Genomic DNA, 22853 nt, shown 5'->3' with positions numbered 1-22853 from the left:
GACTCTCTGTGACTCTCGGTGAGTAAATCTGATTTTTACTACAAATTAATATACTCCAGAAATATACTGCAGTATTTGTAGTAGTATTTGTAGTATTATTGACAGTGATCCAGTATGTGTTCAGTAGTTAGTGCTGTGGCGTGTACTGCAGTATTTGTAGCAGTATTCTTAGTAGTATTTGTAGTACTGCAGTATTTGTAGTAGTATTTGTAGTAGTATCTGTAGTACTGCAGTACATGTAGTTCTTGTTGTGGAGTGTACTACAGTGTGACTGGATCAAACCAGTATAAGATCCTGTTTGGAGCCGGGACCAGACTCTCAGTCCAGACCCGTGAGTAAACAAGACTCGGTTTAAGACTCGGTTTAAGACTCGGTTTAAGACCCGGTTTAAGACCCGTTTTAAGACCCGGTTTAAGACCCGGTTTAAGACTCGGTTTAAGACCCGGTTTAAGACCCGGTTTAAGACCCGGTTTAAGACCCGGTTTAAGACTCGGTTTAAGACCTGAGTTGATGTTGTTGGTGTGAAACAGATTTTAGTCCAGATGCCCTCCCGTTAAACCCTCGTGTTTATCACAGTAAATCTCCTGTCGTGTTTTTCCTCGTGTCTTTGAGCAGATCCGGACTTTAAACGGCTCCTCGGGTCAGAAGTCGAGTCGTCCAGGTTCTGTCTGAGTCCAGTTAAAAGTTTTTATCAACTCATCTGATTCTGACAGTTCAGTTCATAAAGTAATTTACAAAAGTGTTTTAAGTATCCGTAGTGCAGTATTTGAGGTATAGTACTGCATCTAAGAAAAGGAAGAGAAATATTTGAATCATATTTGAACAATAATTTGAACAATATTTGAAACTGAAGATTCAAAGTTACAGTAGTAGTAGTTCTAGTTTATGGCAATAGTAGTAATAATTGTAGTTTGTAGTAGTAGTAGTAGTAGTAGTAGTAGTAGTAGTAGTAGTAGTAGTTTGTGTACTGGAGCGTCGTGTTGTGTGAATTACCAGAAGATGATTTTTGGAACAGGAACTTCACTCCGAGTCCAAATTTGTGAGTCACATTTGACTTTTTCACTTTTATTTCACTTTATTTATCATTTTGAGTCGTTTGCAGAGTTTGTGTCAATTTTGCTCGTCGTTTATTTTCGTTCTTTAACTCCAGAAAGAGTTAAAATATTCTGTCAACCTGCCTCAGTGTTCGTTCAAAGTTCGTTTATTTGGATAAAAACACCAAACTAAATCACTAACACAGAAAATCTCCAATAAACACGTTTAAAAAAAAATTAAAAAGTGAGGTCAGATTGAGCAGTGACGAGATAAAGATAAAGATTTAATAAAGTTATCAATATTTTAGAAACACAAACTGCTTCAGGTGTCGTAGGTTTGATGATCACAGCAGCACCGAGTTTTACATCTGCGTCAAAACATCAACGAAAACTTTACTCTAAAACTCTTTTTTCTCAAACTGTCAGACAATTTTAGCTCGTAAAATAATTAAAAAAAAGTTCAGAGTTTGGGTTTGTGCAGAGGAGTGTGGGACTGTGTGACTGGAACTGGAGGATACAGACTGAACTTTGGAACAGGGACGAGACTCACCGTGCAAAACTGTGAGTACTTTGTCTGAAGTACACAAAATACTTTTACACTTAAACACATTTAAACTGTGAGTACTTTGTCTGAAGTATATGAGTACTAGTAGTAGAGGTAATAGTTCATAGTAGTAGTGGTAGTTGGAGTAGTAGTTGTAGTAGTAGTAGTAGTAGTTGTTGTTGTAGTAATTGTTGTAGTAGCAGTTTGTAGTAGTAGTAGTTGTAGTAGTTTGTAGTAGTGGTAGTAGTAGTAGTTTGTAGTAGTAGTAGTTTAGTAGTAGTAGTAGTAGTAATAGTAGTAGTAGTAGTAGTAGTAGTAGTAGTAGTAGTAGTAGTAGTAGTAGTAGTAGTAGTAGTAGTAGTAGTAGTAGTAGTAGTAGTAGTAGTAGTAGTAGTAGTAGTAGTAGTAGTAGTAGTAGTAGTAGTAGTAGTAGTAGTAGTCGTAGTAGTAGTAGTAGTAGTAGTAGTAGTAGTAGTAGTAGTAGTAGTAGTACATGTAGTAGTAGTAGTAGTAGTAGTAGTAGTAGTAGTAGTAGTAGTAGTAGTAGTAGTAGTAGTAGTAGTAGTAGTAGTAGTAGTAGTAGTAGTAGTAGTAGTAGTAGTAGTAGTAGTAGTAGTAGTAGTAGTAGTAGTAGTAGTAGTAGTAGTAGTAGTAGTAGTAGTAGTAGTAGTAGTAGTAGTAGTAGTAGTAGTAGTAGTAGTAGTAGTAGTAGTAGTAGTAGTAGTAGTAGTAGTAGTAGTAGTAGTAGTAGTAGTAGTAGTAGTAGTAGTAGTAGTAGTAGTAGTAGTAGTAGTAGTAGTAGTAGTAGTAGTAGTAGTAGTAGTAGTAGTAGTAGTAGTAGTAGTAGTAGTAGTAGTAGTAGTAGTAGTAGTAGTAGTAGTAGTAGTAGTAGTAGTAGTAGTAGTAGTAGTAGTAGTAGTAGTAGTAGTAGTAGTAGTAGTAGTAGTAGTAGTAGTAGTAGTAGTAGTAGTAGTAGTAGTAGTACAGTAGTAGTAGTAGTAGTAGTAGTAGTAGTAGTAGTAGTAGTAGTAGTAGTAGTAGTAGTAGTAGTAGTAGTAGTAGTAGTAGTAGTAGTAGTAGTAGTAGTAGTAGTAGTAGTAGTAGTAGTAGTAGTAGTAGTAGTAGTAGTAGTAGTAGTAGTAGTAGTAGTAGTAGTAGTAGTAGTAGTAGTAGTAGTAGTAGTAGTAGTAGTAGTAGTAGTTTGTAGTAGTAGTAGTAGTAGTAGTAGTAGTAGTAGTAGTAGTAGTAGTAGTAGTAGTAGTAGTAGTAGTAGTAGTAGTAGTAGTAGTAGTAGTAGTAGTAGTAGTAGTAGTAGTAGTAGTAGTAGTAGTAGTAGTAGTAGTAGTAGTAGTAGTAGTAGTAGTAGTAGTAGTAGTAGTAGTAGTAGTAGTAGTTTGTGTACTGGAGCGTCGTGTTGTGTGAATAACAACGTGAAGATGATTTTTGGAACAGGAACTTCACTCCGAGTCCAAATCTGTGAGTCACATTTGACTTTTTCACTTTTATTTTAATGTCAGAGTTTTACATCTGCATAAAAAAATTTAAAAATAAACTTATCAAACTTTAGTCTAAAACTGTTTCACTGAAATGAGTTAAAGTTACAGAGAAGAGAGATAAATAAAATCCTTTGTGGATCAATAAAGTTTAAGTCAAAATTTGTCAGTTTGGAAAGTAAAATAATAGAAAAGTTCAGAGTTTGGGTTTGTGCAGAGGAGTGTGGGACTGTGTGACTGGAACTGGAGCGACTCGACTGTACTTTGGAACAGGGACGAGACTCACCGTGCAAAACTGTGAGTACTTTGTCTGAAGTACATGAAATACTTTTACTCCGAAACACATTATTCAGCTTTGGACTGAAGAGGAGCGTTTCTGTTTTCATCCTCACACTTTTATCTTCTCTGAACTTTGCCAAAATAATCACGTCATCATGATTTTAGATTCAATTTGATTTTGACATGTGAAAAATAAAAACACCTCGAGTCTAAATCTGAATCTGAATCTTTCTACTACAAACCAAATGTTATGTCCAATAAACGTTTTGTAAAAAATAATAATAAATCTGTGATAAAAAGTCAGATTTCACTCATTGAATCTGTTCAAAATGACAAACTGCTCATTTTTCAAGATCAAACCGATGCCGAGATCTGAGTAAAACCTCCAATACTCCTGAAAAAAGTACTACACTAAAAATAAACTACTATGGAACAAAACACAATAATAACACGGTGGACAATAATCACCAGACTGAGCACAGAAAAGCTCCTGTAAAACTTATGGAACATTTTCATAGTTATACTTATTCATATTCATGATTTTGGCCATGATACATGAACGGTCCCAAAAAAAACTAAAATATAAATACTGTCTTAAAGCAGTAATAATAATAACAGAAGTACAGAGACACAGAGACAAAGAGCTGATCCTGGTTTTGGACTCGGGGTTTTTGGGGCCCTCAGACTCACAGTGGGACTTACTCTTCAAACAAACTCATTTTTGGAGCAGGAACCAGACTCACCGTCAACTACGACTACTACTACTGCTACTACTGCTACTACTGCTACTACTGCAGCTGGTCCTACTGCCGGTGCTGCTACGACGACTGCTACAGTAAGAATCCGTCCATGTTTAAAAAAGTTTTCCACAAAATGTCACCTCGACTCAAACCGTGTTTTACCATTTCACGTTTTCTTCGTGATGTTGTTCGTCAGCTGCACGACTCCGTAGAACCAGAACGTTAAAGTCGTACTTCGGAACATTCTCCACGGAGACAGACACGTTTTATGCACTGCTCCAGACCAGGTTAGAGTCAGGTCTGTGGAGATGCGAGCCCACTCATGTAAAGGTGCAGGTTTTTCATAGTTTTGTTCTGTTGTATTTGTATACTGTTGGTAGTTGTAGTTGTGTACTCTTGCAGTTGTGTACTGTTGTAGTTTGTAGTTGTGTACTGTAGTAGTTGTTGTTGTGGTGTGTGTCAGTGTGTGTCTTTCTCTGGAAACACAAAGCTTCTGTTCGGCTCTGGGACCAGGCTCTCCGTCCATTCCTGTGAGTCCAGATTTTACATTTAACAGAAAAACCTTTGGGCCCTTGCATCTCCACAAACCTGACTCTACATTCTTGCACCGTATGACATAAGACATAAGCCACCATCTATCTCTATGGAGAATGTTCCGAAGTGTCTTTTTAACTTTGTATTTACACGTTAGCTCAGATTCCAGACATGAGTTATGTTCAAAAGTTACAGCACATTTGCAGTTTTCTCCTCGGGAATTTAACGTCAAATGAAACTCAAAAGTGTAGAAATTATTTTAAAATACAGCGCATCTTGCTGGTCGCACATTATTAAAACACATTTATACTTTTGACTCTTGTTTTGCCGTAGGAATATGATGAGTTTAACCGTTAGCTTTAGCACGTCTGTTTTTATCTGTTGTTTGACCGTTAGCTTTAGCATTAGCTCATCAGTTGCTGTGTTGTTGTTTTGTTGTATTGTTGTGTTGTTGTTGTCAGTTGTCATGTTGTTGTCTTGTTGTGGTACTGTCGTCTTGTTGTCATACTGTTGTTGTTGTAGTGTTGTTGTCAATTGTCGTGTTGTTGTTGTCGTGTTATTGTCGTTGTCATGTTTTCTTGTTGTTGTGTTGTTGTAGTGTTGTTGTCGTGTTGTTGTGTTATTGTTGTTGTCGTGTTCTTGTTGTTGTGTTGTTGTGTTATTGTTGTTGTCATGTGTGTGTGTTGTTGTCGTGTTGTTGTGTTATTGTTGTTGTCATGTTTTTGTTGTTGTGTTGTTGTGTTATTGTTGTTGTCATGTTGTAGTGTTGTTGTCGTGTTGTTGTGTTATTGTTGTTGTCATGTTTTTGTTGTTTGTTGTTTTGTGTTGTGTTGTTGTGTTATTGTCATGTTGTTGTTTGTTGTTGTTGTCATGTTGTAGTGTTGTTGTTTGTGTTGTTGTTGTTGTCGTGTTCTTGTTGTTGTGTTGTTGTGTTATTGTTGTTGTCGTGTTTTTGTTGTTGTGTTGTTGTGTTATTGTGTTGTCATGTTGTAGTGTTGTTGTCGTGTTGTTGTGTTATTGTTGTTGTCGTGTTCTTGTTGTTGTCATGTTGTCGTGTTGTTGTGTTGTTGTTGTGAGTTGTTGTATGAGGGAGTTTCACAGTGTGTTTGTCTCTGGGAGCAACAGGTTGATCTTTGGATCCGGGACCAGACTTTTTGTTCACTCAGGTCAGTCCCAGCGAATGACTGTAACAGTCGAGTCGACTGTTGTTAAAATACATTTATTTTGTTTTGGAGTATCTCAATTATCGGTCCCGGTTTAGTTCTGGTTTAGCTCTGGTTTAGTCCTGGCTCACTGCTGGTTCAGTCTTGGTTTGATCCTGATCTAATCCTGGTTCAGTCCGGATTTAGTCCTGAAGTTCTGTTTTTATTCTGGTCTAGTCCTGGTTCAGTCTTGGTTTAGTTCTGGTTTGATCGTGGTCTAGTCCTGGTTTAGTCCTGGTTTTCTCTAGGTTCAGTTTAGGGCAGTTGAAGTTTAGTCCTGGTCTAGTTCTGGTTCAGTCCTGGTATAATTCTGATTCAGTCCTTGTCTAGTCCAGGTCTAGTCCAGGTCTAGTCCTGGTTTAGTCCTGGTTCAGTTTTGGTTCAGTCCTGGTTGAGTTCTTGTCTCAGATCCCGTCACAGTGGGTCTGGATCTTGGGACAAACTGATTTTTGGGTCTGGGGTTCGACTCTTTGTGGATCCAGGTGAGACCGACACACGGGGACACGGCTCAGAAGTTTAAAACGGATCAAAAATGAAATGATTTATTATTTTTTATTTATTATTAGATAATATTTTTAAATTCTGCATTGTCTCGTGCAGATTCACCAAACACACTTTTATAAAACAGATCACTTTATAATTCAGACACTCACAATAAACCAAAATAACTCTGGGATCTGTGGCTCTCACTTAAACAAACTTTATTAATCCTAAAAAGAAATGACTTGGACACAGCAGCTCACACATCGTAAAAAAGGGGAAAAAAATGAATAAATAAATTTTAAAAAATGGTAGTAAATTAGTAATAAATTTCAAAATAATTATCAAAAATAGAAAGAGCCTGATGTCAAATAAGGCAGAATTATATAAATGTGTGTGTCCAAGTAAAAAATAAAATCTAAAAGTAATTTATATATATTATTATATATTAATTTAATCCTCAAATATTTCATAACTGTAGATCAGGTTTGTTTAACTCTGGTTTGTTTTAACTCTGGTTTGGTGTTATGGTTGTGTGACTGTGTGACTTACACTGGGAATGATAAATTCATCTTTGGATCTGGGACGAGTCTCTCTGTTCAAATTCGTGAGTTTAAACTAAATTTAAAACCAACTCATATTTACTTTAATCTTTGCTAAAACTTTTAAATATACAGAATTTTGAATATTTAACATCACAAACAATTTTACTTATGACGTCTGTAAATAACATCATAAAATAAAACAGTTTGACTCGCACAGAAATAAAGAGAATCGTTCACATTCTTAAAGAACTCAACTCTCAAAAATGTGAAACTTTGACCAAAATCTGAACAAATGAGTAAATTTAATCTGCAGATATTTAAATAATTATCTCCCATGGTTACAGTAGATCAGGTTTGTTTAACTCTGGCTTAGTTAAATCTGCTTTTGTTAACTCTAGTTTGGTTAACACTTGTTTGTTTAACTCTGGTTTGGTGTTATGGTTGTGTGACTGTGTGACTAACTCTGGGTTGAGTAAACTAACTTTTGGATCTGGGACGAGTCTCTCTGTTCAAATACGTGAGTTTAAACTAAATTTACAACCAACTAATATTTACTTTAATCTTTGCTAAAACTTTTAAATATATAGAATTTTGAATATTTATTTATTTATAAGAGAATTGTGCAAATTGTTAATGAAATCAACTCTCAAAAATATTAAACTTAGATAATTCATAAAGTATCTCCCATGGTTACTGCAGACCAGGTTTGTTTAACTCTGGTTTGTTTAACTCTGGTTTGTTTAACTCTGGTTTGTTTAACTCTGGTTTGGTGTTATGGTTGTGTGACTGTGTGACTGACTCTAGCTCCTATGGAAAATTCATCTTTGGATCTGGGACGAGTCTCTCTGTTCAAATACGTGAGTTTAAACCAAATTATAAAACAACTAATATTTACTCCAATCTTGTCTAAAATGTAAAAATATATTGAATTTTTGAATATTTAACTTCACACATCACATCTGTTGACACACGTGAGTTTAAACTAAATTTAACACAAACAAATATTTACTTTATAACCTGGAATGTCCCACACTAAAGTATTAAACTCTCAAATCTCCAAAATAAATTTAAGTTTTGAATATTTAACGTCACAAACAGTTTGACTGGTGACGTCTGTAAATAACATCATAAAATAAAACCGTTTCACTCATGCAGAAATAAAGAGAATTGTGCAAATTGTTAATCAACTGAAATGTCAAAAATATAAACTTAGATACTTCATAAAGTTCACATTGTTACTGCAGACCAGGTTTATTTAACTCCGGATTGTTTAACTCTGGTTTGTTTAACTCTGGTTTGGTGTTATGGTTGTGTGACTGTGTGACTGGATACAATAAACTGGTCTTTGGATCTGGGACGAGTCTCTCTGTTCAAATATGTGAGTTTAAACAAAATTTAAAACCAACTAATATTTACTATAGCAAATTTTTGCTAAAAAAATTTAAATATAGAGAATTTTGAATACTGATATTTAACATCATATAACATAAAAGAACAAGACAGTTTGTTACTGTTAATCAACTCAACTCTCAAAAATATTAAACTTTGACACTTCATAAAGTAGTTCCCATGGTTACTGCAGACCAGGTTTGTTTAACTCTGGTTTGTTTAACTCTGGTTTGTTTAACTCTGGTTTGTTTAACTCTGGTTTGTTTAACTCTGGTTTGGTGTTATGGTTGTGTGACTGTGTGACTGATTATGGAAATAGTAAATTCATCTTTGGATCTGGAACGACTCTTTCTGTTCAAATACGTGAGTTTAAACAAAATTTAAAACCTTTACATTTTTTAAATATATAGAATTTTGAATATTTAACATCACAAATAATTTTACTGGTGACGTCTGTTAAAAAAAAATCATAAAATAAAACAGTTTGACTCGAGCATAAATTGAGAGAAATGTGCAAAATGTTAATGAACTCAACTCAAAAATATTAAACTTAGATACTTCATAAAGTAATTGCCATGGTTACTGGTCAGATCTGGTTTGTTTAACTCTGGTTTGGTGTTATGTTTGTGTGACTGTGTGACTCAGTCTGGATTCAGCAAACTAATTTTTGGATCTGGGACGAGTCTTTCTGTTCAAATACGTGAGTTTAAATAACATTTAAAACTATCTAATATTTACTGTAATCTTCTTTAAAGTAAAAAAACAAACTATATATCAAATTTTGAATATTTAACATCACAATTTCACTGGTGATGTGTGTAAATAACATCATAAAATAAGACTCATCAGTTTGACTGAAGCAGAAATAAAGAGAATTGTTCACATTGTTAAAAAAAATAAAATAAAATAAACTCTCAAAAATATGAAACTTTGACCAAAATCTGAACAAATGAGTAAATTTAATCTGCAAATATTTAAATAATTATCTCCCATGGTTACTGTAGATCAGGCTTTGTTTAACTCTGGTTTGTTTAACTCTGGTTTGTTTGGTGTTATGGTTGTGTGACTGTGTGACTGGCTCTGGTTATTCCGATAAACTCATTTTTGGATCTGGGACGACTCTCTCTGTTCAAATTCGTGAGTTTAAACAAAATTTTATGATATTTTCGTAAAACTAAACATTGAACATTTTATTTCAAATTAGCTCAATAACACAAACAAAACACTTAAACACAACGCACAAGTGTTCAGATGTTTTACTGTTGACACACGTGAGTTTAAACTAAATTTAACACAAACAAATATTTACTCTATAACCTGGAATGTCCCACACTAAAGCATTAAACTCTCACATCTCCAAAATATTCACCAAAATCTGATGAATTACAAACTTCCATCTGCAAATATTTCATAACTCAAGGCCAGGTTTAGTTTAACTCTGGTTTGTTTAACTCTGGTTTGTTTAACTCTGGTTTGGTGTTATGGTTGTGTGACTGTGTGACTTGGTCTGGGAATGAGAAATTGATCTTTGGATCTGGGACGAGTCTCTCTGTTCAAATACGTGAGTTGAAATGACATTTAAAACCAACTGATATTTAGTTTAATCTTGGCAAAATGTTTTAAATCTTTAAAATTTTGAATATTTAACGTCACAAACAGTTTTACTGGTGACGTCTGTAAATAACATCATAAAATAAAACTGTCTCACTTGTGCAGAAATAAAGAGAACTGTGCAAATTGTTAATGAACTCAACTCAAAAATGTAAACTTAGATACTTCATAAAGTAGTTCCCATTTTCACTGTAGACCAGATTTGTTTAACTCTGGTTTGGTGTTATGATTGTGTGACTGTGTGACTGGCTCCGGGGTTCGTAAATTCATCTTTGGATCTGGGACGAGTCTCTCTGTTCAAATACGTGAGTTTAAATTAAATTCTAATTAATTTAAATTTTAATTTAATTCTTACTATAATATTCTTTAAAGTAAAAATAATGTATATTGAATTTTGAATATTGTAATATTATATAGAAATAAAGAGAATTGTTCACATTGTTAAAAAACTCGACTCTCAAAAATATGAAATTTTGACCAGAATCTGAACAAATGAGTAAATTTATTCTGTCGATATTTTAAATAATTATCTCCCATGGTCACTGTACATCAGGTTTGGTTTACTCTGACTTGGTTAACTCTAGTTTGGTTAACACTTGTTTTTTTTTAACTCTGGTTTGGTGTTATGGTTGTGTGACTGTGTGACTGAATATGGGAATAAATTCATCTTTGGATCTGGGACGACTCTCTCTGTTCCAATACGTGAGTTTAAACTAAATTTTTACAGAAACTAATATTTACTCTAAATTTCTTTAAAGTAAAAAAAAAAAAAAAAGAGTATACATCTATAGAATTTTGAATATTTAACACCACAATTCCACTGGAAATAAAGAGAATTGTGAACATTGTTAAAGAATTCAACTCTCCAAAATCTGAACAAATGAGTAAATTCAATCTACAGATATTTAAATAATTATCTCCCATTGTTACTGTAGATCAGGTTTGTTTAACTCTGGTTTGGTGTTATGGTTGTGTGACTGTGTGAATGATTATGGGAAATTCATCTTTGGATCTGGGACGACTCTCTCTGTTCAAATTCGTGAGTTTAAAATAAATTTTATTATATTTTTGTAAAATTTAACATTGAACATTTTATTTCAAATTGGCTCAAAAAAAATAAACACACAAAAAAAAAAACCACAAACAAAACACTTAAACACAACGCACAAGTGTTCAGATGTTTTACTGTTGACACACGTGAGTTTAAACAAAATTTAACACAAACAAATTTACTCTATAACCTGGAATGTCCCACACTAAAGCATTAAACTCTCAAATCTCCAAAATATTCACCAAAATCTGACAAAATTAGTAACTTCCAATCGGCAAATATTTTATAACTCAAGGCCAGGTTTAGTTTAACTCTGGTTTGTTTAAACTCTGGTTTGGTGTTATGGTTGTGTGACTGTGTGACTGACTCTGGGCTTAAAAAACTGATCTTTGGATCTGGGACGAGTCTCTCTGTTCAAATACGTGAGTTTAAACAAAATTATAAAACTAATATTTGCTATAATCTTCTCTAAAATGTAAAAAATATAGTGAATTGTGAATATTTAACATCACAATTTTGACCAAAATTCAGAACTTTGACTAAATCATCATCAAAACTTTCACCAAAAGAGTTAACTCTGGTTTGTTTAACTCTGGTTTGTTTAACTCTGGTTTGTTTAACTCTGGTTTTGTTTAACTCTGGTTTGGTGTTATGGTTGTGTGACTGTGTGACTGACTCTGCGTTTGATAAACTGATCTTTGGATCTGGGACGAGACTCTCTGTTCAAATTCGTGAGTTTAAACAAAATTTTTACACAAACTAATATTTACTCCATAATCTTCTCTAAAAAAATATATAAATATATTAATTTAATTTCACATTTTCACACATGTTAAAGTGTTAAAAAAACAGACCTGGAGTTTGTGTTTTGTTTCATTCACACGTTCGAGTTACACTTTATTATTATTCTGTCCAAAACTCTGAACACTCTGATTTATTTTGTTTTTAAAGTGATTAAAAAAACTTAACTTTAAAACAGAAAATTCAAAATGTTCTGTTCCAGTTTGTGATTTCGTGAAGTTGTAGTTTTCAAATTGAGTTTAGTTCAGTAAAGTTTGACATTTCCAGAGCTGAAATCATCCAAGTGGAGTTTAAAAACAAAGTGGAGCACTTCCTGTATTTCAGTTTGAGAGGAAAAACTCAGAGTAAATGTGCAGGTTTGTGCGTTAAACATGTGAACGAAACAAAAAAACACAACTCCAGGTCTGTTTGTGACGACAAAACTACAAAATTCCTGTAGAAAAACAAAAATGAATTGAGTTTATAGTGATTTTAAAAGTCAAATATAATGTTAAGACTTAAACTTTTTCTCAGAAGCAGCAAAAAAAATGAACATTTAAAGAATTTGTTAGAATTAAAAAGACTTTGTTAGATTTTTCTGTTTTTATTCCGTTATTAATCCTAACACTCAAAATAACTCCACAAAATCGTTGCACAGTAAATTTACCAAAACAAAATAAATATTCATGTCTTATTTTTCACGGAGAATCGTTTCCGTGTCTCTGGTAAGTTGTCGACGGAACGATCAGGTAAGTAAAATGTGCAAAAAATACATTTAAAATCCATTTCAAAAGTTACAAATACAAAATAAAATAAAAAGACATTTGAAACTTTGGGGTATAGAACTGTGCAGCTGTTGGTTTGAGGGTCTGGTGCTGTGTTTAACTCTGGTTTGTTTAACTCTGGTTTGGTGTTATGGTTGTGTGACTGTGTGACTGACTCTGGGTTCAGTAAACTAATTTTTGGATCTGGGACGACTCTCTCTGTTCGAATTCGTGAGTTTAAACTACATTTAAAATCTTTAAATTTTTTAAATATATAGAATTTTGAATATTTAACATCACAAACAGTTTTACTGGCAAAATCTGTAAATAACATCATAAAATAAAAGTGTTTCACTCGTGCAGAAATAAAGAGAACTGTGCAAATTGTAAATCAACTGAAATGTAAAAAATATTAAACTTAGATACTTCATAAAGTTCACATTGTTACTGCAGACCAGGTTAAATTAACTCTGTTTTGTTTAACTCTGGTTTGGTGTTAAGGTTGTGTGACTGTGTGACTGACTCTGGTTATGGAAAATTAATCTTTGGATCTGGGACGACTCTCTCTGTTCAAATTCGTGAGTTTAAACTAATTTAAAACCAACTAATATTTTGTATAATTTTTAAATCAAAAAATTATATGTATAAACATTTTTTATATATATTGTAATATTTGATTCGAGCAGAAATAAAGAGAATTGTTCACATTGTGAAAGAACTCAACTTTCAAAAATATGAAACTTTAACCAAAATCTGAACAAATGAGTAAATTTAATCTGCAAATGTTTAAATAATTATCTCCCATGGTTACTGTAGATCTGGTTTGTTTAACTCTGGTTTGGTGTTATGGTTGTGTGACTGTGTGACTGACACTGGGTCTCGTAAACTCATCTTTGGATCTGGAACGACTCTCTCTGTTCAAATTCGTGAGTTTAAACTAAATTTAAAACCAACTAATATTTACTATAATCTTTGCAAAAAAAAATTTAAATATATAGAATTTTGAATATTTAACATCACATAATAAAATAAAACAGTTTGACTCAAGCTTAAATCAAGAGAATTGTTCAAATTGTTAATCAGCTCAACTCTCAAAAATATTAAACTTAGATCCTTCATAAAGTTCACATTGTTACTGCAGACCAGGTTAAATTAACTCTGGTTTGTTTAACTCTGGTTTGTTTAACTCTGGTTTGGTGTTATGTTTGTGTGACTGTGTGACTCAGTCTGGGATCAGTAAACTCATTTTTGGATCTGGGACGAGTCTCTCTGTTCAAATACGTGAGTTTAAATAACATTTAAAACTATCTAATATTTACTGTAATCTTCTTTAAAGTAAAAAAACCAAAAAAAAACTATAAACATTTTGAATATTTAACATTATAATTTCACCGACGTTGTCTGTAAATAACATCATAAAATGAGACAGATTTTCTCATCAGTTTGACTCGAGCAGAAATAAAGAGAATCGTTCACACTGTTAAAGAACTCAACTCTCAAAAATATGAAACTCTGACCAAAATCTGAACAAATGAGTTAACTCTGGTTTGTTTAACTCTGGTTTGGTGTTATGGTTGTGTGACTGTGTGAATAACTATGGGAGTAAACTCACCTTTGGATCTGGGACGAGTCTCTCTGTTCAAATACGTGAGTTTAAAATAAATTTAAGACCAACTAATATTTATTGTGATTGTCTCTAAAATATAAATATAACATAAAAATATATTAAAATTTAAACATCATTTTCAGATTTTTATTTTAAATGTTCACATCAACAGCTACATCAATAATCCAATCAGGTTCATCTGGTCGTCTGATAATTGATTGTAAAAGATTCTTTTGTCAGACCAAAGTTGACTTTGTTTTCATCTGTGACACTTTTGACTTTTCACTCTTTAAACAGAGTCAAAACCAAAACTACAAGAACAAGAAAAACTAAACAAAGACACATCACCACAAAAAACAACAAACTATTACAAAACTTCTTCAAATATATTTAAAAAATCTGCAGATAAGAGCAATATCTGACTGTGTTTAACTCTGGTTTGTTTAACTCTGTTTGTTTAACTTGTTTGTTTAACTCTGGTTTGGTGTTATGGTTTGTGTGACTGTGTGACTGGATACGGGGATAAATTCACCTTTGGATCTGGGACGATTCTCTCTGTTCAAAATACGTGAGTTTAAACAAAATTATAAATCACCTAATACTTACTTTAATCTTTTCTAAAATGTAAAAATATATTGAATTTTAATTATTTAACATCACAATTTTTACTGTTGACAAATGTGACTTTAAACTAAATTTACACACACACAAATATTTACGATATAAACTCTAAAATAAAAAAAAAACACATATATTGAATTTTGAATATTTAATTTCACACACACAATGTTCCGCACAAAGACATTAAAACTGTTAAAAATGTATAGAACTTTGAATATTTAACATTTTACTGTTGACACACGTGAGTTTAAACTAAATTTAACACAAACAAATATTTACTCTATAACCTGGAATGTCCCACACTAAAGCATTAAACTCTCACATCTCCAAAATATTCACCAAAATTTGATGAAATTAATAACTTCAATCTGCAAATATTTCATAATTCAAGGTCTGGTTTGTTTAACTCTGGTTTGGTGTTATGGTTGTGTGACTGTGTGACTCAGTCTGGGTTTAAACTCATTTTTGGATCTGGGACGAGTCTCTCTGTTCAAACACGTGAGTTTAAACTAAATTTAACAACTATTTTTCATAATCTTCTCAAAATTTTTAAATATGTACAATTTTGAATATTTAACATCACAATTTCACTGACGACACAAGTGACTGATGAAGAGACTCGTTCACATTGTTGAAGAACTCAACTCTCAAAAAGATGAAACTCTAACTAAAATCTGAACAAATGAGTAAATCTGAATTTGAATTTATTTATGTAAAGATGCAGCGTCTCGTTTTTAAGAACCAAGAACACACAACATACACACAGTTACACAACACACAAAACAACACACAAAACAACATACACACGTACACAATACTCACATACATAATACACAATACAAGTAACAACTGTACAATCTGTAGATATTTAAATAATTATCTCCCAGCTTAGTAGACTAACTCTGGCTTGTTTAACTCTGGTTTGGTGTTATGGTTGTGTGACTGTGTGACTGACTCTAGTTATGGAAAACTGATCTTTGGATCTGGGACGAGTCTCTCTGTTCAAATACGTGAGTGTAAATGAAATTTAAAACCAACTAATATTTAGTTTAATCTTGGCCAAACGTTTTAAATCTATAGAATTTTGAATATTTAACATCAGAAACAATTTTACTGGTGACGTCTGTAAATAACATCATAAAATAAAACAAGAAATGAAGAGACTTAAATTGTTAATCAACTCAACTCAAAAATGTAAACTTAGATACTTCATAAAGTATCTCCCATTGTTACTGCAGACCAGGTTTGTTTAATTCTGGTTTGTTTAACTCTGGTTTGGTGTTATGGTTGTGTGACTGTGTGACTAACTCTGGGTTTAAATTCATCTTTGGATCTGGGACGATTCTCTTTGTTCAAATACGTGAGTTTAAACCAACTTATAAAACTAATATTTACTCTAATCTTCTCTAAAATGTAAAAATATATTGAATTTTTGAATATTTAACATCACACATCACATCTGTTGACACACGTGAGATTAAACTAAATTAAACACAAACAAATATTTACTCTATAACCTGGAATGTCCCATACTAAAGCATTAAACTCTGACATCTCCAAAATATTCACCAAAATCTGACAAAATTAGTAACTTCAATCCGCAAATATTTTCATAACTCAAGGCCAGGTTTAGTTTAACTCTGGTTTGTTTAACTCTGGTTTGTTTAACTCTGGTTTGTTTAACTCTGGTTTGGTGTTATGGTTGTGTGACTGTGTGACTAACTCTGGGTTTAAATTCACCTTTGGATCTGGGACGAGTCTCTCTGTTCAAATACGTGAGTTTAAACGAAAATTAAACCCAACTAATATTTTGTATAATCTTTGCTAAAACTTTTAAAATATATACAATTTTGAATATTTAACATCACAATTTTGACCAAAATTCTAAACTTTGACTAAATCATCATCAAAACTTTGACCAAATGAGTTAACTCTGGTTTGTTTAACTCTGGTTTGTTTAACTCTGGTTTGTTTAACTCTGGTTTGGTGTTATGTTTGTGTGACTGTGTGACTTGGTCTGGGGAGAAACTGATCTTTGGCTCTGGGACGACTCTCTCTGTTCAAATACGTGAGTTTAAAATCTATTTAAAAACCAAAACATTTTATTATATAATCTCTAAAATAAAAAAAAATTTAAAAACGGACATAACATTTTGAAAATTTAACATCATAATTTTACTGATGACGTGTAAATAACAAAATAAAATAAAACTGATCACACACGACAAATGTGCTGTGTCCAAAATGACAGATTTTCACTTTGACTCGAGCAGAAAAAAAGAGAATTGTGCAAATTGTTAAAGAACTCAACTCTCAAAAATGTGAAACTCTGGACAAAGTCTAAACGTTAAAAGTTTGTCATGAGGCAGAAAAAAGCTTTTTTAATACAAAATGAGAAGCATGGTTTCACCAAATCACCTCCTCATGTTTTTTACAGTTTGACCGACTCAAATTACCACAAAACACAAGAAAATATTAGAAGACTTCATGAAATATTAGAAAAATTGTCCAATAGGATCAATATCTGACCCTGTCCCTGAGCCTGTTATTTAGTTAACTCTGGTTTGTTTAACTCTGGTTTGTTTAACTCTGGTTTGTGGTGTTATGGTTGTGTGACTGTGTGAATAACTTTGGGAATAGTAAACTCACCTTTGGATCTGGGACGAGTCTCTCTGTTCAAATACGTGAGTTTAAACTAAATTTAAGACCAACTAATATTTACTGTGATCATCTCTAAAATATAAATGTAACATAAAAATATATTAAAATATAAACACCAGTTCAGATTTTTATTTTAAATGTTCACTTCAACAGCTACATCAATAATCCAATCAGGTTCATTTGGTCGACTGATATTTTTTTTCACTCTTTAAACAGAGTCAAAACCAAAACTACAAGAACAAGAAAAACTAAACAAAGACACATCACCACAAAAAAACAACAAACTATTACAAAACTTCATCAAATATATTTAAAAAATCTGCAGATAAGAGCAATATCTGACTGTGTTTAACTCTGGTTTGTTTAACTCTGGTTTGTTTAACTCTGGTTTGGTGTTATGGTTGTGTGACTGTGTGACTGAATATGTGAATAGTAAATTCATCTTCGGATCTGGGACGACTCTCTCTGTTCAAATACGTGAGTTGAATTTTGAATATTTAATATCACAAATTTACTGTTGACACATGTTAGTTTAAACTAAATTTAACACAAACAAATATTTACTCTATAACCTGGAATGTCCCACACTAAAGCATTAAACTCTCAAATCTCCAAAATATTCACCAAAATCTGACAAAATTAGTAACTTCAATCTGCAAATATTTCATAACTCAAGGCCAGGTTTAGTTTAACTCTGGTTTGTTTAACTCTGGTTTGGTGTTATGGTTGTGTGACTGTGTGACTAACATTGGGACGAATAAACTCACCTTTGGATCTGGGACGACACTTTCTGTTCAAATACGTGAGTTTAAGTGAAATTTAACAGAAATATTTTTTATAATCTTAATTAAAATTTAGAAATATGTAAAATTTTTAATGTTTATCATCACAATTTCACTGATGACGTGTGTAAATAACATCATAAAATGAGACAGATTTTTTCATCAGTTTGACTCGAGCAGAAATAAAGAGAATTGTTCACACTGTTAAAGAACTCAACTCTCAAAAATATGAAACTTTGACTAAAATTAGACCAAATGAGTTAACTCTGGTTTGTTTAACTCTGGTTTGTTTAACTCTGGTTTGTTTAACTCTGGTTTGTTTAACTCTGGTTTGTTTAACTCTGGTTTGGTGTTATGGTTGTGTGACTGTGTGACTGACACTTGGTCTGATAAATTCATTTTTGGATCTGGGACGACTCTCTCTGTTCAAATTCGTGAGTTTAAAGTAAATTTTATTATATTTTGGTAAAATTGAACATTTTATTTCAAATTGGCTCAAAAACACAAACAAAACACTGAAACAGAACACACAAGTGTTCAGCTGGAGTTGTGTTTGTTTGTTTGAGTAACTCTTTATTATTCGTCTGTTCACATCTGCAAAGCTCAAAATGCACAAAATGTTCCACCTTGTGATGTCATGAAGTGTAGTTTTCAGGTTAACGGCTTTTACCTTTAGTTAAATTCCAGAGCTGAAATCATCCAAATGATTGTAATGAAAATGCAGAATTTAAAAACGTAGTGGAGCAAGACATCACAGGATGAAATTATCTCCCATAGTTACTGTCAGATCAGGTTTGTTTAACTCTGGTTTGTTTAACTCTGGTTTGTTTAACTCTTTTATAACCTGGAATGTCCCACATTAAGGCATTAAACTGTTAGTTAACTCAAGTAAAAAATATAAATATAAAAATTAACTTTGACCAAAATTTAACTGCAGATCAGGTTTGTTTAACTCTGGTTTGGTGTTATGGTTGTGTGACTGTGTGACTAACACTGGGACTAAATTCACCTTTGGATCTGGGACGAGTCTCTCTGTTCAAATACGTGAGTTTAAATGAAATTTAAAACTGATATTAAACTTAACAACTAATATTTACTACAATCTTCTATAAATGTAATATGAAAATATATTGAGATTTAATCAAAGAGCTCAGTCATGGTCACATTAATACGGAGCTCCCCTGATGACGTGTGGAAAAAAAAAAAAGGACTAAATCATGACCTCAGATTATTATTTTGTTCCCACACTTTAGTCAGTTCATCCACACGACGACACTGATTGTGGATTTGATCTAGTTTTACATTTACAAGAGCAACATTTGAACAGGGAACAATAAACATCAAAATGGGAAAAAAAAACCCACAAATGAACATATATTTCATGATTATTTGTGTCTGCTGAGGTCCATCGCTTCTACACTGGAAGCTCTTAATAAATGAACGCAAATCTAACACAAAAATACCACACACTGTTTTGTTTAAACGGCGGCAATTTCTTCATTTGTGGGTAAAAAACTGGCTCAAATATGGGAATGATTTAGTTAAAATGTGGGAACGAAATAGTAATTTGAGGCCATGATTTAGTAACTTTTTCCTGCACAACATCAGGCAGGTTCATCACCACAAAAAACAACAAAAAAACTATTTATACTTCTGAAAATATTTTAAAAATCGTCCAGTAAGATCAAGTATCTGACCATGTCTCTCATTTGTTTAACTCTGGTTTGGTGTTATGTTTGTGTGACTGTGTGAATGGCTACAATAAATTCATCTTTGGATCTGGGACGAGTCTCTCTGTTCAAATACGTGAGTTTAAACTAAATTTAAAACCAACTAATATTTAATATAATCTTTAAAATGTAAAAAATATATATTGAATTTTGAATATTTAATTTCACACACACAATGTTCCGCACTAAGACATTAAACTGTTAAAAATGTATAGAACTTTGAATATTTAACATTTTACTGTTGACACACGTGAGTTTAAACTAAATTTAACACAAACAAATATTTACTCTATAACCTGGAATGTCCCACACTAAAGCATTAAACTCTCAGATCTCCAAAATATTCACCAAAATCTGACAAAATTAGTAACTTCAATCTGCAAATATTTCATAACTTAAGATCAGATTGAGTTAACTCTGGTTTGGTGTTATGGTTGTGTGACTGTGTGACTGACACTGGGACTAAATTCATCTTTGGATCTGGGACGATTCTCTCTGTTCAAATACGTGAGTTTGAACAAAATTTAAAACAACTAATATTTACTATAATCTTCTCTAAAATAAAATATGAATAATTATAGGAATCTTGTACCACAAGATCTGGAGAGACAAATTTGCTACAAAATGATGCAGAGGCTGAAAATGATCTCATTTTCAAATATATGAGTTTAAACGAAACTTAAAACCAACTAATATTTACTATAATCTTCTCTAAAATAAAATATAACTTTAATATAAAAATATATTCAAATGTAAACAAAGAGCTCAACCACACTCACATCACCACAAAAAACAACAAACTATTAGAATACTTCATGAAATATTTTTTAAAATCTGTAGACAAGATCAGTATCTGACCATGTCTTTGGTTTAACTCTGGTTTGGTGTTATGTTTGTGTGACTGTGTGACTCAGTCTGGGACTAAATTCATCCTTTGGATCTGGGACGAGCCTCTCTGTTCAAATACGTGAGTTTAAACGAAATTTAAAAACAACTAATATTTACTTATTTAATATTCTTCTCTAAAATACAATTCACCCACACGACGACACTGATTGTGGATTTGATCGAGTTCTACATTTACATGAGCAACATTTGAACAGGAAACAATAAACATCAAAATGGGGAAAAAAAACATAAATGAACATATATTTTATAATTATTTGTGTCTGCTGCTGAGGTCCATAACTTCTACACTGGAAGAACACAAATCTAACACCAAAATACCACACTCTGTTTAGTTTAAACGGCGGCAATTTCTTAATTTTGGGTAAAAAATTGGCTCAAACGTGGAAACGAAATAGCCATTTGAGGCCACGATTTAGTATTTTTTTCACGCACATCACTAGTCGGGCTCCGTACATCACCACAAAAAACAACAAAAAAAACTATTTATACTTCTGAAAATATTTAAAAAATCGTCCAGTGGGATCAATATCTGACTGTGTCTCTGGTTTGTTTAACTCTGGTTTGTTTAACTCTGGTTTGGTGTTATGGTTGTGTGACTGTGTGACTGGCTCTAGTTATGGGAATAAATTCATCTTTGGCTCTGGGACGATTCTCTCTGTTCAAATACGTGAGTTTAAACTAAAATTATAAAACAACTTAAATTTACTCCAATCTTCTGTAAAATAAAATATGTATAATTTTAGGGATCTCGTACCACAAGATCTGGAGAGACAAATTTGCTACAAAATGATGCAGAGGCTGAAAATGATCTCATTTTCAAATATGTGAGTTTAAACGAAACAAAACCAACTAATATTTACTATAATCTTCTCTAAAATAAAATATAACTTTAATATAAAAATATGCAAATGTAAACAAAGAGCTCAGCCACACTCACATCACCACAAAAAACAACAAACTATTAGAATACTTCATGAAATATTTTAAAAAATCAGTAGACAAGATCTTTGGTTTAACTCTGGTTTGGTGTTATGGTTTGTGTGACTGTGTGACTAACACTGGGAATAAATTCATCTTTGGATCTGGGACGATTCTCTCTGTTCAAATACGTGAGTTTAAACAAAATAAAAAAACAACTAATATTTACTATAATCTTCTCTAAAATGTAAAAATATATTGAATTTTGAATATTTAACATCACAATTTTACTGTTGACAAATGTGAGTTTAAACTAAATTTAACACAAACAAATATTTACGATATAAACTCTAAAATTAAAAAAAATATATATTGAATTTTGAATATTTAATTTCACACACACAATGTTCCACACTAAGACATTAAACTGTAAAAAATCTAAAGAACTTTGAATATTTAACATTTTACTGTTGACACACATGAGTTTAAACTAAATTTAACACAAACAAATATTTACTCTATAACCTGGAATGTCCCACACTAAAGCATTAAACTCTCAAATCTCCAAAATATTCACCAAAATCTGACAAAATTAGTAAATTCAATCTGCAAATATTTCATAACTCAAGGCCAGATTGCGTTCACTCTGGTTTGTTTAACTCTGGTTTAGTGTTATGGTTGTGTGACTGTGTGATTAACACTGGGACTGATAAAGTCATTTTTGGATCTGGGACGACTCTTTCTGTTCAAATACGTGAGTTTAAACGGAATTTATAATAATTTTACAGATTGGGACGAGATCTCGCGAGACAAAATTCTGCACGTACGCTGAAAATTATTGCGTGAGATTTTTTTCTCATGTTTTTACGTTAGGGTTTGGATAAAAAGTTAAGTTTTGTGGAGCTACGTCGTCACAAAAAGCAGCGCTACAGCCAAAATAAGAAATAAATTAAAATAAAAAATGGTGAGAATAAAATTGAAAACTTGATCGCACATTTATTTATCGTAAACAATGTCACAATCTCGTCTCGTCTCGTTCTTGTAGATCCAGTTTCATCTTGTATTTCGTCCCGATAATTCTGGTTGTTTTACGGTGCGACTGATTTTTGGTCTCGAAAACAGTTTTTTATAACAAACAACAAGTCCAAGAAAAACAAAACCGACAAAAGAGCTCAGTCAC

The 22853-nt window shown here is 32.4% G+C and overlaps 1 gene segment (V, D, J or C); it reads left to right on the top strand.

Annotated features, from left to right (window-relative positions):
- LOC110153116 (T-cell receptor alpha chain constant-like) overlaps window positions 1-22853 on the top strand; it is a 44893-nt gene that overhangs the window by 18828 nt on the left and 3212 nt on the right.

This window comes from Boleophthalmus pectinirostris, unplaced genomic scaffold (genome assembly GCF_026225935.1).
Source record: "Boleophthalmus pectinirostris isolate CB_2022bp ecotype Guang Dong unplaced genomic scaffold, ASM2622593v1 HiC_scaffold_16, whole genome shotgun sequence".
Classification (NCBI taxonomy): Eukaryota; Metazoa; Chordata; class Actinopteri; order Gobiiformes; family Gobiidae; genus Boleophthalmus; species Boleophthalmus pectinirostris.
Note: the sequence above shows the minus strand (reverse complement) of the source record. Positions and strands in the feature narration are given on the sequence as shown.